Raw genomic sequence first — 6,600 nt, 5'->3', positions numbered from 1 at the left:
TAATTCAAAGTTTTTATCTCTAGGATACCATAATCCAAGATTTGTAGTGCCTTGCAAGTACCGGAAATTCCTTTTTACTGCTGATTCATGATTTTCTCTAGGATTACTTTGAAATCTTGAAACAATACATACTGCATTCATGATATTAGGTCTTATTCATGTCAAATACAATAAACCTCCTATCATGGATTTGTATCTAGTCGGATTAACAGGTGTAGATTCATCCCTTAGTGATAATTTGTCATTTGTAGTCATAGGTGTGCTTATCAGTTTAGAGTTTTCCATCCCAAATTTCTTTAATAACTCCTTCAAGTACTTGGATTGACTCAAGAATATACCTTAATCAATTTGTGAAATCTGCAATCCTAAAAAGAATTTTATTTCTCCAATCATAGACATTTCAAATTCTTGTTGCATTTCAATAGAAAATTCTTTACATAATCCATCTTCTCCTCCAAAGATTATATCATCAACAAAAACTTCTATAACCAATATGTCATCATTTGTCATTTTATAATATAAGTTGTTGTCAGCATTACCTTTAGAAAAAACAATCTTCAAAAGATACTTATCCAATCTTGCATACCAAGCTCTTGCAGCTTGTTTCAATCCATACAAAGCTTTCCTTAACCTGCAAACCATATCTTTGTTATCTGACAAAGAAAATCCATCAGGTTGTTCAATGTAAACTTCTTCTTCAAGATCTCCATTTAGAAATGCACATTTAATATCCATTTGATATACTTTGTAGTTCTTGTGTGCTGCAAAGGCTAAGAATAATCTAACTGCCTCAATTCTAGCTAGCGGTGCAAAGGTCTCATTATAATCAATTTCTTCCTTCTGAGAATATCCCTTACACACTAGTCTTGCTTTATTTCTGATAACCTTACCATCTTCATTAAGTTTGTTTCTAAATACCCATTTTGTTCCAATCACATTTTTGTCTTTAGGTTGGGGAACTAATGTCCAAGTGTTATTCTTCTCAATTTGCTCTAATTCTTCTTCCATAGCTTTAATACAGTGTTTATCTTCACATGCCTCGTTAACAGATGATGGTTCAATTTGAGAAATAAGACATACCTATTCATTTGTCAATCTTCCTCTTGTCATAACTCCTTTATACTTGTTTCCAATTATCTGATCTTCAGAATGATTCAGTCTTACATACCAAGGTGTCTTCGTTTGTTGTTGTTCCTCGGTTACTATAGAATTTTCAGATGATACCAGTGTAACTGGATCTTCATTCTGTACCGATGGGTTCAATGTAGGTTCATTTGTTAGAATCTCTACTACCAGTTCAGAGTCTATGTACCTTGAAATTTCTCTAAATTATTCATCAATCTTCACATTTGTACTCTCAATAATTTTCTGCAATCTTTTGGTAAAACATCTATATGCCTTGCTCTTAGATGAATAACCAAGAAATATTCCTTCATCACTTCTAGGATCAAATTTGCCAATATACTCATCCCTTCTAATATAGCATTTACTTCCAAATATTCTGAAATATTTAAGAGTAGGAGTAATACCAAACCATAATTCATGAGGGGTCTTATCGGTTTCACCTTTGATGTGAACTTTGTTGAATGTATAGACCGTTGTACTTACTGCCTCTCTCCAATACACATGTGGTAGATTTGCTTCTGATAACATACTTCTTGCTGCATCCAAGATAGTTATGTTTTTCCTTTCAACAACTCCATTCTACTGTTGTGTCTGGGGTGTTGATAGTTGTCTTCTGATTCCATTCACTTCACAGAATGTATTAAATTCCTTAGATATAAATTCTCCTCCTTGATTTGATCTCAGACATTTGATTTTCTTACTAGTTTCAGTTTCTACCATTGCTTTGAACAGTTTGAACTTTCTAAGTGCTTCTGATTTTTCTCTGAGAAAAGTAACCCAACACATTCTAGATTAGTCATCAATGATTAGCATGAAATATCTATCACCTTGCAAACTTTTAGTTCTAGTTGGACCACATAAATCAGTATGAATTAAGTCAAGAGCATTATTTGATTTTTCTGAATAGTATTAAAAGTAGCTCTAACTGTTTTCCAAATTGACATTCCTTACATATTGTATTGTGAGGTTTGACAATTTTAGGTAAATCCCTAACTGCCTTAGTTGTACTAATTTTTACCATGCAATCAAAATTTACATGATAGAGTCTCTTATGCCATAGCCAACTTTCATCAATATGTGCAATCAAGCATGTGTTTTCACTGTTATTGAAATGAAAGATATTACCTCTAGTTTGCTTACTGGTTGCAATTTCCAAACCAGTTCTATTCATGATTTTGTGTTTTCCATTTTTGAATTGTAACTAAAATCTTTTTTCAACTAATTGACCAACACTCAAAAGATTATGCTTTAAACCTTCAACATAGTAAACATTGTCAGTATTATGCTTACCATCAAGAGATATTGTACCTTTACCTTTGATCAAACGAGTTTTATCATCTCCAAATCTCACTAAGCCTCCATTATATTCTTGAAAGTTCAAGAATTTACTTTTATCTCCAGTCATATGATGTGAGCATCCTGGATCAATGACCCATTCATCCTTTACTTCAACTTTAGCTACCAGGGCCTTCTCTACCGGTTGAATAGTAGGTGCCGCTTGATCTTCTATTATAGCAACAAAAACCCATCCATTGTCTGTCGAATCCTCATCAGAATCATCAGTCACTCCTTCATCAGCAAGATAACAAGATTTTTCTTTATTCTTCTTAAATATGTATATTTGATATTCAAGGTTAGGCTTGTATGTTCTTCTAGCTTCTTCTCTTAGTCTAGCATGTCTATCAGGGTATCTAAAAGCCATATGACCAATCTTATTACAGTGAAAGCATTTAAAGGGTGCTTTACCTTCATACTTACTTACTACTGGACCTTTAGGCATTTTTCTTGCAAATAGTGATTCAAGTTCTTCATTTTCTCTCCTGCTTTCCTCAAGTTCTCTTGCATAAAAGGCTTTCCAATCAGACTTTTCAAATGATGGTGCAGATGATGTTGATGCCTTAAAATCTAAATCTGTTTTTATAGTAGCAACAGAACCAAATTCCTCAATTTCAAAAGCTGAAAGTTTTCCAATCAATGTATCCCTAGTTACTGATGTATTAGGCATTGTTCTTAACTCATTTATAACAGTAACCTTCATTTTATATGTCGGTGGAAATCCTCTTAAAACTTTTGAAACAATTTCATCTTCACTTAAGATTCCTCCACAACATTTAATACCCAAAACAATTTCATTAACTCTTTCCATAAAAGCAAAAATCCTTTCATCTTCTTCTATTTTCAGATTTTCATACCTGACTCGGAAGATTTCAAGTTTTGAAATTTTGACTATGGAATCTCCTTCATTCAGTTTTTCCAAATGATCCCAAATAGCTTTAGCAGTTGATCTATCTGATAATCCCATGATTTTCTAATCTGTTAATGCACTCAAAAGTGCTTCTCTTGCTTTGCAATCATTTTCTTCATCTTTTTCCAAGGTAGGTGGATTAGGCTGACTGGGAGTAGGAGCAGTATAGCCATTCTTTGTAACTTCCCAGATGTCCTTTCCAATGCAATTTAAATGTGTCTCCATTCTGATCTTCCATATGCCATAGTTGGTTCCATCAAGTTTAGGGTTGTCCTTCCTGAAATAGCTAGTAGACATTGGATCTCCTCAAGTTGTTAAACTTCTGAAAAAAAGAGGACTAGGCTTTGATACCAATTGTTAGGTCCCGGAGGCAACTGAGAGGGGGGGGGTGAATCAGTTGTCTAATAAATTCAAACCAAAAAAAACTTAACCAACTTAATGCTTAATATCGGTAAACCAATCTTTTATAGCGGTAGACAGTTTTATCAGTTAATTGCAATACTGGTAAGGATTAGTGCATGAAACAAAAAGACAAAGTCATCCACAACACATAGCACCAATATTTGTCCGTGGAAACCCTATAAGGAGAAAAACCATGGTGGGAAACCTTACCCACAATCAGATGATACTACTGCAGATCTAGTAAGTGTATATAAATGGGTCTGCACATGCAGAAAGGCCAAGCACCTAGAGCTCACTGCTCAAACACAAAATAGGAATCACACTGACTACAATTGGATGGTTAAATCCAATAAGGATGTACTGCTTAGGTTAGCATCTTTCTATGCTGGATTCAGTACCGGTGTAGTTCTGATTGTCTTCACAAAAACCCTCCTTTAACCTTCAAATGATGTCCACATGTATAGCTCTTCTTATTCTCACATATACCTTCACACAATCCTTTTTTGCATTCCACATCCAATCTTACAAATAAGATCTTACATTTATATCATAACCTAGGACCAATTTTAGTAGGTTAGCTCTAAAAGATATTACAATAAAATCAATTTACAAATAGATTAATTCCCGATGCAATAACCGATTCAACATGTCGGCTTAATGCATTTACAACAATAATAAATCATCTACATAGCGTGCCATGCTGATCTGGAAAAGATAAGACTACCGGTGTATAACCTAGACCTATTTGTCGATAATGTAGCAAATATGCTAATACGAATATGCCAATAAACAAATCTTCAAGACAAAGTGTCCAAACAATGTCTTCGACATAACCAAGTGTTTTCCATGCCATTCCAAGTTCCAGTGATCATTATATCCTACCAGTGTACCAGATACCGGTGACTGTGCATGAGTCATTTGCTTGCGGGTGAATGTTGCTGATTCTCCAAAGTGCCAGAGTTGATAAGTGTTAGTAGGTGTTGACATCAATGACAAAACCATACCAAAATACCAACACTTTGTTGTTGTTAGGCTAGGGTTTTGTGGTTGAATTCATTTAGTCTTTCAATATTGTTGTTATCCATTTTCATCATAAACATTTTGGCATGCCCGATGGGACCCTTGTCCCTTTTGCATTTAACATCTTTTGTTGTAGATTTTGTGCTTTTGAAGTTGCAAATCTAACATTTCCGACAACATTTTGATATTTTCGCGTCTGTGCACTTTCGGATCGCGTTTTTGATTTTCTGGCGCATTTGTGACATCTAGAATCGCGTCTGCATCTTCAACATTATTTTATTTTTTGCAGATTACAGAGTCGCGTCTGTGTTCCCTAATCGCGTCTGCATGGCCTCCAGACACTTCTATGTTTGCGAGCTGCGTCTATGTTCAGGAGCCACATCTGTGTCAGATCTAGGTGCATTTGCGTATTTATATAGCATTTGTGTTACTAATAACTACGTCTTTGTTCAGTTTTGCATTTCAGTTTCTTTGATTTAGTTTTTTGTTATTCAAATTTTAGATTTGGTGCATATTGAGCTAACATTTTCAGATCTAGCTAATGAAATTGGTGCAGCTTGTCTTGAAAGAAAAATCATTTAGTCAAAGGCCCCTATTTCAGAAAGTCTTTTGGATCTTAAATTTACCTAACTGGTGTGCTTGTAGGAAGGGGTGATCATTTGAAACAATTCAAACTACTAATAGAGCTTTGTTGCAGGACCTTGGCAAGGGTTTTTGATCTTTCATTGTGTGCCTTGTTTTCATAGATTAGCAAACACTTCAATTGGTGCACTAAAATTGAACCAGTGTCCTTTGTGTCTTGGGTAGTAGGCTCTTTTTGTTTCATCTTTGGAGGGCCTGTCTCCCCATGTGGTCATTAGGACTACTAGTGAGGAGAGAATGACCCAAGTGGTAGCGAAGAAAACCCACCTCTTTCGAACCACTATAGACAATTGTATTCATGGTGAAAACTATGGATAACGTGTGTTGATTAGTTCATACGGACACCATGTCTCCCCATAAACCCGTTTGATCAAATTTATTTGATCAGTTGTAGGGTGTAACCCCTACCGGCTGGGAGCCTTCTGTATTTACAGAGCTGAAAGTGTCACATGTATGGCCACATGAGCAGATGCCCTTACTAGCACCTCTTTGTTTTAGAATCCAAAATCCTTCTAGTTGTTTGTTCAAGAGGCCAGACCTCTGGAGTGACCCACACACATACGGTTCTTAGTAGAGATACAAAGTTCACCATGAGGAGTTTTCATGGGGACTAATGCTTGGCTGCCCTAAGAAGTGAGTGTTGAGGGTGGAGCTAGTGGGGTCAAGCATCTAAGCATCCGCTCTGAATAGCATAGCCTCGGGGGAAACCCCATGTGGGATCAACAACTATTGTCCTAGCCAGCCATAAGAATTGTGCTTGTCTTATTTTGAACAGTCAAACATTCAAGACCAAACAACAAAACATTGTGTCCTTTGTGTCTTCAAGTGTGTGCAAAACAATTTAACATCAAACAACACACTTTTCTTTGAGTCATTTTGGGTCTAAACACTTACAAACATTGAGTCCTCATCAACACCATGTCCTCTTGTCATGAAAAAATAGTCAGATTTGGTCACAACAAGCAACTTCACACATTGGAAAAATTGCACTCAGTTTTCAAAAACGCGTTTGTGTCATCTAACTGCATTTGTGAAGGGCAGAAACGTGTCTGTGTTCTCTTGAGCAACATTGCATTTACAAAATATTCGAAATGCGTCTGTGTCTAATAGAACCACACCTGTGTCATTTAAGTGCGTATGTGAAGTATACAGGCACGTCTGTGTTC

This window comes from Cryptomeria japonica, chromosome 3, assembly GCF_030272615.1.
Source record: "Cryptomeria japonica chromosome 3, Sugi_1.0, whole genome shotgun sequence".
NCBI lineage: Eukaryota > Viridiplantae > Streptophyta > Pinopsida > Cupressales > Cupressaceae > Cryptomeria > Cryptomeria japonica.
The sequence above is the reverse complement of the archived record's forward strand: the minus strand, read 5'-3'. Positions refer to the sequence as shown.